We start from the raw sequence: 12,784 nt of genomic DNA, 5'->3' as shown, positions 1-12,784 counted from the left end.
CACAGGTTCAGGTGTGTTGGTTCAATAGCTTGATCGCTTAATCATCTGCCTTGAAACCACAGGGTCGCCGGTTTGAATCCCACCTCATGTAGACTTATAATTGCATTGCACATAACATGACTGTATCAATAAATGCATGTGCAATTGTTAAAAATAACGAGAAATGTATACTTGAAAGTAGTTATTTTTAATGCATGACGTACTTCATTCGCCCTTTTGTTTTGTTTTGTTAGATTCTCCTTTCTCACTGTCTGATCCTGTGGATTCAATAGCTCCACCAGTAGAGTGTGAGCCTCATGTGCCGAAGGTCCCTGGTTCAAATCCCACTGATTACAGTTTACATTTAAATTGCATTGTACAAAACATGACCCTGTTAATTCAGACATGTGCAACTTTTAAACAATAACATGAAATGCTTTTTTGAGATTAGTTGTTTTTTTATGTACAACATACTTTCTTGTGAAAATAGCCAATCTACAATCTCACAACTTTTCAGATAGCAACACATTGTCAGCTTGTAGATCAACTATTTTCACTACTTTCCATTCCAAGAACACAAAACAAAACTTTATTGCTAAATATTTGTCAACCAGTAATCTAGAGTAGTTAGCAAAACAGAGGCTTGGTTCATAACGGACTGAAAAACCTATAGATATCAACAGACACCATCAGGGAGGCTATATTTCTAGTTCAATAAGAAGAGAGGCAGCCTGTGAATCCATAGGTCGCTGGTTTGATCCCTGTCCCCAACAATGCATTGAGGTGATCATTATTTGGAATTCTTACTTTGTTACAAACATACTCCTGGTAGCCTGTCTGTCTGTCTGTCTGTCTGTCTGTCTGTCTGCCTCTCTCTCACTCTGTCACTGTCTGCCAGTCTGCCACTCTGTCACTCTCTGTCTGTCTGCCAGTCTGCCAGTCTGCCACTCTGTCACTGTCTGCCAGTCTGCCACTCTGTCACTGTCTGTCTGTCTGCCAGTCTGCCAGTCTGCCACTCTGTCACTGTCTGTCTGTCTGTCTGCCACTCTGTCACTGTCTGTCTGTCTGCCAGTCTGCCACTCTGTCACTGTCTGTCTGTCTGCCAGTCTGCCACTCTGTCACTCTGTCACAGTCTGTCTGTCTGCCAGTCTGCCACTCTGTCACAGTCTGCCAGTCTGCCAGTCTGCCAGTCTGCCAGTCTGCCAGTCTGCCACTCTGCCAGTTTTCTCGAAACCGCTCATTGCTGCTTGCAGCTATATTATAATATATTATGTTTGAATGTGCAGCTGAAAAAGCCGAAGCAGATTAAATCAGTGTTTTCTGGAGAAGCTTTCAAAGGGGTCAACAAGTTGGAAAATGTTTAAATAAAAATACTACATTTACCTTGTTTGAACTAATACAGTATGTGCATGAGTAGGCCTAATAAATCGTGTAATAAGAATGCACTGTTAGAATTCTGCATCTGCACGCAGAATCACATGTAATTTATAACAGGTGTACGTTAAACTCTTCTGGAAACTTGTATTGAAATATTGGTATTAGTCTATTTGACCATGCAAATAATAATATCTGCCATAGAGGACAGTTTTAGTTTTCTTTGCTCATTCCTTTCTATTTTCAAGCTGCGTTCGCTTCCCGCGTTCACGCGTCTTACTTGTAATATCTGCCATATTTTCAGTATCGTGCATCCCTATTGTTTGTATTTGTCAACTCGTTGACTAATGCTAGCCTGGCATTGGCCAGACTGATAACGTGGATTCACTCTCACGTTCCTCCCCAATATCAGTCTGGACTTCGGCCCGATAATTTTGCGGATTTCTCATACTCGCTCCCTATGGGCCGAAGTCCAGACTGATACCGGGGAGGAACGTGAATCCACGTTATCAGTCTGACCAATGCCAGGCTAGACTAATGCTACTTCATACAGAGTTGCTTCTACAGCTTTTGATATTCCAAAGTTCACAATACATGAGACTGTGCACAGATCAGCAGAACAGTCATCAGGAGCCTGGGGCATACCATTCACTTGCCAAGGCATGAGCAGCTGGAAGACATTGCTGCTGGATTTTAGTCACCTGGCTGGACATCCAGCATTCAGTGTGGTCACTGGGGCAATTGATGGCTGCCATATAAAGGCACCAGCTGTCAATGCCCAATTGTATTTCAACAGGAAGCTGTATTTCCTCCATACAGCTGTAGGCCATCTGTGACCTTCAGGGGTGTTTTTTGGATATCTTCATGGGATATCCATGCTCAGTCCACAACACATATTATGTCCTGAAAAGAAACCCTGTTTACATCAGGCAGCTCTACCCAACAGAGGGAAGTGTATTTTAGGAGATGGAGCCTGGCTGCCCCTATGCGTCACCTTACCGTGAGCCTGTGGAAGCGTGCTTCAACCAGCCGAAACTCTCAAATGCACAGAGCATCAATGGACTGGTGTTTGCGATGTTGAAGACATCCCAAACGCCGCTGGCATTCCATTTTCTTGGAGTGAGTCCCACCTTTGTTGCCCTGTTGTGCCACATTCTTCACAACATCTGTTTGGACAATGGTGCCGTGGAGCCTGCTGAGCTGACGGGGCTAACGGAGTAACTGGCTATGCGGAAATAGCACCAGGGGTCACATAAAGCATAAAGCAGTATTTCAACCCTTTTCATATCAAGGTCGATTATTTATTGGGCATTAGAGCCACGGACCACCGTTTGATGAAATTTAGCCTCTCAGACCCAAAACTTTGAATATTTTGTTATCGTTGGATGAGATTTTGTCCACAATTCCATGCTGCATTGATGTTGGTGCCATAGGAGAGATAACAGGCAAAACATGATCAAAAATACAATTCTTTAATTAAATAATGCAGATATTTATCAATAATCTCTTGAGAGAGTAAAATGAAACCAAATGGACCCGTGAAACAAAATGGGCCCGTAAGAGTCCATTTGGTTTTTCAAGAGTCCATTTGGGGACCACCTGGAACCCCCTCAAGGAGCACCGGTGGTCCCCGGACCACTGGTTGAGAACCACTGACATAAATGTCACAATATCTATAGCCGTCTCTGCTCCAGAGGTTGCAGCACCTGAGTTGCAAGAGTTTGATTGATTGATTGACTTTCTTATAACATGTTTGTTAACAGTACGGCAGTGCAATCAAAAAAGCTATGGTAAAAGGATAACCCAAAAGACCCTGGGGGCTTGTTTCTATTGTGGTCCATTGCACTCAATTAATCAATAAGACATACAGTACATTCAATACATTACATTACACATCAGTAACGACACCAATAGCAGCAAAATATATAGCCTATTTACAGAAAAGTGAGGTGGTAAAGTAATAAAGACAACTTGTGAGTCTCAAACCATTTCATTTCTCTAATCATTTATAAAATATACATGACAAAGCTCTTCAATATCATGTTTTTTTCTTTATTTTTTCATTAGAAGTCTCTCTTGTCGCCTCTCCTTTAATTATCTCCCTTTCTAGCTATTTGTTTCTTCTCTGTCAATCAATTCTCTCCATCTTTCGCCTCTCATCTCTCCCGACTCACGCCTCTCTCATCTCTCTCTCTCTCTCATCTCTCTCTCTCTCTCTCTCTCTCTCTCTCTCTCTCTCTCTCTCTCTCTCTCTCTCTCTCTCTCTCTCTCTCTCTCTCTCTCTCTCTCTCTCTCTGTGCCTGCCTCTCTTTCTCACTCACTCTGTCTCCCTTCAATCTCAAAGTACTGGAGGACATCGATCCTCCTGCTCTTCCTCACAGGAGTGTGTTCCTCCTTCTCCTCCTCATCCTCCTCCTCCTCCTCCCTGCTCTCAGCGTGGGAGGGTGGTGAGGACTGAGGAGCATACAGCTGAGGCAATAAGGACAATAAGGAGGTGTTATGGATAGGCCTGACACCTATTGCCTCATCCATGGCATCATGCCAGGTCCATCACCACCCTCAGTACTAACGCCTGACATTTCAAGTCCGTACAGATCTCCAGTTAACCACTTAAACCCCCATATGGGGGGGAAAGCTTTCACTGAAAATAGCCGGTCGACAATAAATGTAAGATCTTTGTGCTACAGAACATCATAGTCCATCCAGACCTCTCAGGTCTTCTGAGACAGGTCTGTTTCTGTCCCCAGAATCAGAACAAATGTGGAGAACCACTCCCAGAAAACCACAGTTCTGCTGCAACTCTGTTAAAACAACAAAAACAACTTTCGATTTGTTTCTTTTACTTTTTTTTAATTCAAATGCCCCTTTATTTGTTTCTTTTGCACTCTTTTTAATGCTCTGTCTTAATGCTTACTGTTTTGTGTAAAGCACTTAATTGAAATGTGCTATACAAGTGAACTTACCTTGCTTACAAAACATTGAATAGTACTGCAACATTAAGACAAAGTTTTCAAGAAATTGCTTTTGCTTTAAATGTTCTCACTGCCTCACCCAGGCAGCGCTCAGTACTCCCAGCAGGCCATTTTCTTTCACAAATGTCCTAAAGCAAACACCATTTTCTTGTGGTGTTAATGGTTTAATCAAGAACACACAATGAAAAGCTGGGTGTCTGCCGACTCCGAGTCCATCAAGTCAAATGTAAGACTTTAAAACCCTTTTAGACTATATTGTTGTGGACAATTCATTTCCACAGCACTGTACTACTTTAGTCTGACAACAACCACTTGGACTTCATGATTACTATATTCCTATTTCCCTGCATTTTAATACATTATTTGTATTAAAATGCAGACGGCCAGGTCAGGCCCTATACTGTAGGTCTTAAGTTTATTCACCATTTGTATTGGTGATACATTTCACACGACCTACCTATACGCCACTATGTATACCTACTGTTGGCCTAAGCACTATATGCATACCTGACCAGCCCAGGCACAGAGTGCCATGTTGGATGTGAAGTCATCTTTATACTGTCTTTTATATTACACTTGACCGGCGGGCACCGGCCTACTTGGGAACGATGCAAGCCGGGAACAATGCAAGTTGGGATACTCAGTCTACTAACTCTGCACTCCAGAGAGGAGTTTTTTTTTACAGTTTAGAGAGGATACAGAAGCCGTCTGTGTAGTAGGCAGACTCTAGACCGGATCTGTGCACTGAGCAGTAGCCTATAATAGTCAATAGAATTCGATGCAATGCGAATTCAAAAGAATAAAAACACAATGACATGTATAAACAATAGAAAGTAAGGGAATCAAACAATACAATTAAAAAAGAAAATGTAATTATGGAAGGGTAATTACGTAATTATGGAAGTCTTCAAGCCGCTCATTCGCCTGGAGTTTAAATGCATCAAAAAATCAATAAAGTGAGCTCTGGTTGACTGGAAGTCATAAAAGCGTCTAATAGTCTGCCAAATATGATCTATAGAGGTAGGAATTATTAACAATAGTGCAGCGTGAAATGACTGGACAATAATTAGCAATGTGCCCCAACATCAGATCCAGCATACTGAGCACCTTTGGGCTGCCAGAATATCCGCACTCAGTGTCACTAGTAAAGCGACCGTGTGTTGACACTCTTGACCTTTTCTTCCACTACACAGCCTCATTAAGAAAGGGACGAAATTGGTGTCTAGTTAAAGTGTACACATGAGATTCCTCCACCAGTGTTAAAAATAATTGACAATTTTATTCTTTGTTAGGAATCACTGCTTCTCTATGCGTGTCTCATATGAAACTGTAGTGTGACATAGTAACTTAGGAATAGTCTTTCCAATTTTCTGGAAAAAGTCTGGAAAACGCAGCCACTATGGCAGTATTAAAGGGATAGTTCACCCCAAACAAATCTTTTTTTCCTATCGATTAGTCACCCCATGGAGACTGCTGGTCATCAAATTATTGGCTTAGGAATGCGACAAAAACGAAAAAAATATTTTTTTGGAGTGAACTATCCCTTTATGCGATGATGTCAGAATCACAGATACGGCCAGAGAGTAGGATCAACATGTTTACTGAGAAAATGGTCAACGGATGACGCATTGGCCTCATCCCCCACACTACTGCCCTCTCCAACCTGGAATTGAGGAACACATGAGAGAGCTGTTCATTGACTACAGTTCATTATTCACCACCATTGTGTCGTCCCAGCTCAGAGAGCTACAGCAGGACTTGACTCCGCCCTGTGCAACTGGATCCTCCTGGACTCCCTGACCAGACAGACCCCATGTGGTGTCGGCTTGGCACCAGCACCTTCTTCATGCTAACTCTTTAGAACTGGGATCCCCATGGATGCATGCTCAGGCCCATCCTGTACTCCCTGTTAACTTATGACTGTGTGGCAGTGGTGTAAAGTAAGTACATTTACTCAAGTACTGTCCTTAAGTACACTTTTGAGGATTTTTTAGTAAAGTCAATTTTGATTACCGGACTTTTACTTTACTTGTTACTTTACGTAACAGAGTATTTCTACACTGCAGTATTGATACATTTACTTAAGTAAAACATGTGAGTACTTTTTCCACCACTGCTGTGTGGTCACTCACAGTTCAACAACACTGAAGAACAGGGATTTCACTGCATGCCATAGCCTACGCTGGGCAATAACGGAGCCACTGAAAGTGTCTCAGCGGAAGTACATGCAGGAATTACTGCCCAAGGAAGTTACGTTGATGCTGTGCAGATCTGTTTGCATTCCCAGAGCATGATTGAAGACTGTGTTGGGATTTGTCGAAAAATACGGTTTCCGGGGGAAGTAATTGTAGGCTACATATAATGGAAGTCCTGCCTTATAGACACTTTCTGCCATAGTTCTATACCAGGCTTTTCTGCTCATATTATGATGAGAAAAGACTGGGAATGAGGTTAGCAATTAGTTTATTGCAAGTGCATGTGATGATAAAACCTTGAAAACCTTCAGGTGTTATCCACTTAAACCAGGCGGCAAGGAAGCTCCGCTGGATTTGAAGCCCATTTTATTACCTTAGTAAACATTTTCATAATACGTTTTCAATCGCTAGTTTAAAGTATTTTTTCAATTATCATGATTTGCGTTTTATAAATGATGGTCCCATTCATTTTTAAATTAATGATAAAGTACTGTAGGGTATGCTTCCAGGGCTTCTGGTTCTACTGCGTGAAGACTCGCCCTACCAGCTAATATTCATTTCTGGTTGCTTTTGCGGACCGGAAGATTCCAAGATGGCGGATTTTAATTCGCCGAAAAAGTGGCTTCAAAACGAGCGTGTAGAAACCAATGGTTGACGTCACTGTTCCCTTCGTCCATATTTTTACAGTCTATGTCTTAAACTCCAACCCCACTATATACACACAGTGGTGTGAAGGGGCAGTTGCTCAAGTAAATTACACTTTTTTTTGTTTACTTGGTCTGCTCTTTTTTCCCTCTACACCTATACCTCTTTGCCAAAAATAGCCGATCTACAAGCCCACAACGCCTCGCAGCGCGAGGCGTTGTGGGCTTGTAGATCTGCTATTTTTGGCTAAAGTTCTCCTCAGAAAAGGGATGCTAGGTTTCGAGTGGTTATGGTAAAAAGAAAAATCATATCACATAAAGATTTGGCAGACCCCCTGTAGTAACTCTGAGGACCCCCTAGGGGTCCCGGACCCCCTGTTGAAGACCCCTGCTGTAAACTGAGCACACTTCAAAAGGGCACTTCTGGTCAAGAGGGCAAAGGGCAGGTGCTCTAGCACCACCTAGAGTCTATCTGTGCACGCCCCTGTATACACACATTGTAAACTAATACTGAGTTGACAGGGGTCACCCAGGGCTGTGCTGCTTTTGTTTCCCCCTGTAGATTTGCTATTTTTGGCAAACGTTCCCCCCCCAGAATGTGGATGATAGGCTTCAAGTGGTTATGTGTCAAGGTATGAGGAGATGTTTGTATTCTCTCGCTGTGTATGTCTGCATTTATGAATTATCCAGGTGTCCTGTCATTCATCCAGTCAATTACACTTTCAATCCCCCAATTAGTCTTGTATCACCCTGCAGGTTCCTGGCACCGGCCAATCAGCTGATGCCAACAGCCCCTACTGTATAAATCACCTCGGTGAGTTTTCTCACTCTCTTGGCTTTGCTTTTCACTTGGTGTTGCTTTCTCGTTTGATTTGTTATGTTAGCTGTTTTGGATTGGTGCCCCTACTTGTTTCACAGGTATGTTGACCCTTGTTAAAAACACTAGGACAGAGGTATATGCCATGCCAATGCCTTTTGGTTGGATTTTTCTTGTTTTCTGACTGCATGGGTTTGGAGGTGATTGATTGATTGATTGATTGATTGATTGATTGATTGATTGATTGATTACTTTATTAACAGTTTGCAAAGACAAGCACAGGGAAGTACAGTTCAATACAAAGTCTGTTAAGATGATTTTAAACCCAAGAAAGCACTATGGCTTGTGTCCTTGCGGTCCTTTGTACTCTTAGCCTTCTTGTGGTGTGTGTGTGTGTGTGTGTGTGTGTGTGTGTGTGTGTGTGTGTGTGTGTGTGTGTGTGTGTGTGTGTGTGTGTGTGTGTGTGTGCGTGCGTGCGTGCGTGCGTGCGTGCGTGCGTGCGTGCGTGCACACGTGCGTGCATGCATGTGTCTGCTGAACAAATGAATGCACCTTCTTGTAAATAAACACAGTTGGCACGTGTATTTTTTTACTCATGTCTCCTGCCGGTCTCGCTGGTTTTGTGCTAATAACCTCTCGAGGCACTAGCCTATAATCCAGATAGGGGTCAAAACAAAGAACAGCAGCCCTCTCTAGTGTTTTTTCCTTGTTTAGACAAAACAGCATCGCTGGTTACTTTAAAGTACGAGAATGTACAAGCCCCCAGTTGATAATGTGACCTTATGGGCCTTGGGCCATGTTGTTGACAGTAGTTGCCCTCAGAATGTTAATTCTGCATGAGTCCCTTTTGGCTTAGGGCCTGAGACATATCTATGTTGGCCCTGGCTGACGGTATCCTTGGCAGGCAGATTGCAAACGGCTTACAGATTTGACAGGAGTCATGGTACAAAACGTGCCACAGCTGGTAATAAGACCACCACCCAGAAGGATTTTGTGATCATCTATGGACTGTGCCATGAAGTTTACTATCCAATGATTTACTGTCAGTAAATCATACAGTGTGTACATACTGTATAAAATATGGTCCTGAGTTGCACAAATCATTTCTCAACAAATGATGGGGTGGATATGTCAGAATGAAGAGCAATGTGGGTCTATGCTCTTTATATCCAGCTTTGGCATGGGCTCAAGGAAAGAGTAGAGAGGTGCAAGGGCAATGCTGGAGTTGATTGTGAAAGCAAAGGGCAGATGTCCCATAAACCGATGACTGACCAAGGAGCTGAGGCACGTTGTGGTGCACCTCACGGCAAGCATTGTGATGGAGCAGTGGGTGGGGCTGAGGAACATGGAGGTCAGACTGAGGGGTGGTGGTGGTGAGGTCCTGGCATGAAGAGCAAGATACTAGCTCTCACAAATGCCTCTCTTCAACTATTATTTTATCCACAATGTTAAGGAAGTATACAATAATTCCACTGCCTGCTATGTTACAAAAGCTGTAATCAGGGGTCATCAATATGTCCGTACACGGACAAACGTGTCCGTGGCGATACTTGGCCATGTGCATGGACAATTTTTGATTTTGTTTTTACACAACATCATCATGTTTTGATCATAAGACCCAATTATTGAATGTCAGTCTCCAGGTTTCCTTCAGAATATGTATGACACTGATTTACTATGTACACTATGGCACATTAGGAGTCCACTAGTACAGTGGTTCTCAAACTTTTTTTTATTTTCAAGGACCCCCATAACTCTGAGAGTGTACAAATGGAACCACCATTTGCTTCCATTTGTACACTCTCAGAGTTACAGACCTGTACCGTCATTGAGGGCTAGCTCTTTATGCGTTTCTGGTAATGTCCGCTCATTTGCATGTCCATGGCAAAAACATTATTTTTACAAAAATGTCCACCACAAGCCAGCATGGCGATGTACAGGATGTTCTAACTCTGTAATGTAAGCATGTGACGGTAAAACCCATGAAACGTTCAAGTTCAGTCCTGGAGACAAGTGGCTGGATTCCAGTGGTGGAAGAAGTACTCCGAGTTTGGTGTAAAAGTAACAATACCATAATGTAGAAATGCTCTGTTACAAGTAAAAGTCCTACGTAAATGTACTTAGTTTCTTGCCACCACTGCTGGATTCACAATATACGCGGCGTCAAGGGGTGGGAGAACAAGATGGGTCTAATTATGGCATTGTTTCCTTGTGGATCTCTGATGTCATGTTGATGACATCATAGTGACGATGTCAGCCTCGCCCAATTATGGAGGAATGGCAGGACAGTGGTTCTGAGATTATGAATTCTCATCATGTGAAAGATATTCATAATAATGTGAAAAATATTCATAATATGTGAAAAATATCCAGGCTTTTACTTCCTTGGCCTTCTGTCAGCAGGCATAAGCAATTTGCCGCTGATTCTTGTTTGCCATTAGCCGTGGACAGACACACAGGCACACAGACACACCCTCTTCTAGACATCTCACCCCCTACAGTAGGTGCCACGCTGTAAAAATAGATTCAGCATATGATCGCATATCGTGTCTGTATGCCTGGATCCATGCCTAAATAAAAAGTACCAAAAGGACATTTCCATGAGTAATGGTGATCTTTCTGTTAGTTCCAGTCCATAGCCTAGTGAGACACTTGGTCTGCAATCATGTACAAAATAAAAAAAATACATAGTTGTCATTCACCTATTTGAAAAGTATTGGAGAAATTGGCCTTGGCCTGCTGTCGGCGTGCTCAAGCAATTTGACGCTGATCGGCCTAGTATGCAAGATCTGCAGACAGATATAATGCAGACAGCCAAACAATCAGGACAAATGCATGATGATCTCCAGGCAGAGATAATGAACAGTGCCATCATGGTCAGCGGGACACAAACAGTTCCCAACGAGCATCCTGGCCCCAACGGGGCGGGGGGGGGGGTGGTAGGATAAAAAGAAAATAATATACTATTAACTAAAACAAAACAAAACAAAAAAATCGCAGTACGTACATCTGTAAAGTTGTGTTTGTAGAGCTGGAGTCATGGCCTCGGGTACAACAAATTCAACAGACTTGACACGTGAGACTTGATTCAACAGATTTTGACAAAACATCATTCGGGTGACCTGGTTTGGATTCAACCACTTAAACATCCTTTTTTCCGTATCATCCGTTGTCTGTCAGAGAGGTCGGGCTGCTCTCCAGCTTGTTCTCCGTAAAGATTTGTCTGTTCATGAATGAAAAGACGTGGGAAGCATTCTGTTTAGGTTATGCTTTCCTCAGACGGAGGTTAAGGGTGTGGGACAGCGTAAATTCAGACTGCTTTGTACCTACCAAGGCCCTCATTGGAAACAAGTCCGCAAGGACTTTTATGAACGGACCTGTTAGACAAAGTATTTTAAATGTAAATGTGTTGTTTTACATTTTTTTTTTGCCTAATAAAATATTCAATCAATCAAAAAACCTACGATTTAATGGATTGACTGAAGCACTCTCATGTACCAGTCAATTTAAAAAATAATTATGGAGCTTAATTCCAGATCAAAATCTTTTTTTGTATGTATATTAAAGAGAGTCTATCTTGTACACCTACGTTCTGAGTGCTCCGATTCCCTAAATTGTGAAAGCCAGGACACTTTAATACTGGCTACAGCACAGCTGTGAGTGTGAAATAAATGCATTATTAGATTTTTAAGCAGTAGTCTTGTGCTGTTATGTAGCCCTTCAGAGGCTATTGCTTGGTCAAATCAATGAATTTCATTAAACCTATACCACCAGAACAATTTTAAGTGTTGACCAGGCAATCTGCCCGAAATATTCCTATTTCATATTATGGCCATGACACAAACGTACATAAAAAGGGTACGGAATTGTTCATCGAATCTACTTGGTCAAAAGAGTCAAAGATTCAAAGACTTTATTTGTATGAGCACTGAACGTGAGGCAGACTCCCATAGTAAAAAGTAATACAGAAAAATTATGGATGAATACATTCGTGACCGAAAGATGAATAAGTTAGCAACCAATTATAATACATAATTATATGGTGAACTACATGTATAACAGTTCTGCCCTAGATACAATCTAAAAATGTATAATTTATGCAAGCAGGTTGTGCAAGATAATAATAAATATGATAAATAAATAATAAATAAATACAGTATGTGCTCTGTTGTTGACTGGATGTTCACAGTTAAAGACAGTTGACAAATGGTAAATGGTGCATTTATATAGCATCTTTTTACCAAAGCGCTTTACAATGTGCATTCTATTCAACCATACACACACACCAACGGCAGAGGAAACCATTCAAGGTCCAATGGTTCTTTATTGTTATGTCTTGTGTACAGGCACAGTATAAGAGTAAAATGTACTTTTGTTCGGCCCCTCAGACATATAGCTGCATACTGTAGTAACACGATGCACAACAGTGAAAGGAAAATAACAAGGATCTATGCATTATAGACATACACAATGGCAGTCAGTGTATAGGAGTAGCAGAGCCTTGTATTAGATAGTTGCGTCACCTCTGGGGCAGAAAACAGCGCCGATCACGTGGTTCATGTAAAATCGAAGAACGCGACCTAGATGCACTCCATAACAAAGCACTCACACACAGCGAAACTCTAGAGAGATGCCCCCTCAGCCAGCTGGCCATGGAACTCCGGGCGCAAACACAAACAGAGCCACGAGATAGAAACCCCATCGGACCAAACAAAATTATTAAACAGCAAAAGGAAAACTACCTGACACATTGGAAAGAAGCAACACAAAAGCAGAGTAAACTAGAATGCTATCTGGCCCTAA

Source organism: Gymnoscopelus microlampas (genome assembly GCF_963454915.1).
Source record: "Gymnoscopelus microlampas genome assembly, chromosome: 22".
Lineage (NCBI taxonomy): Eukaryota > Metazoa > Chordata > Actinopteri > Myctophiformes > Myctophidae > Gymnoscopelus > Gymnoscopelus microlampas.
This window is presented reverse-complemented; position numbering follows the sequence as displayed.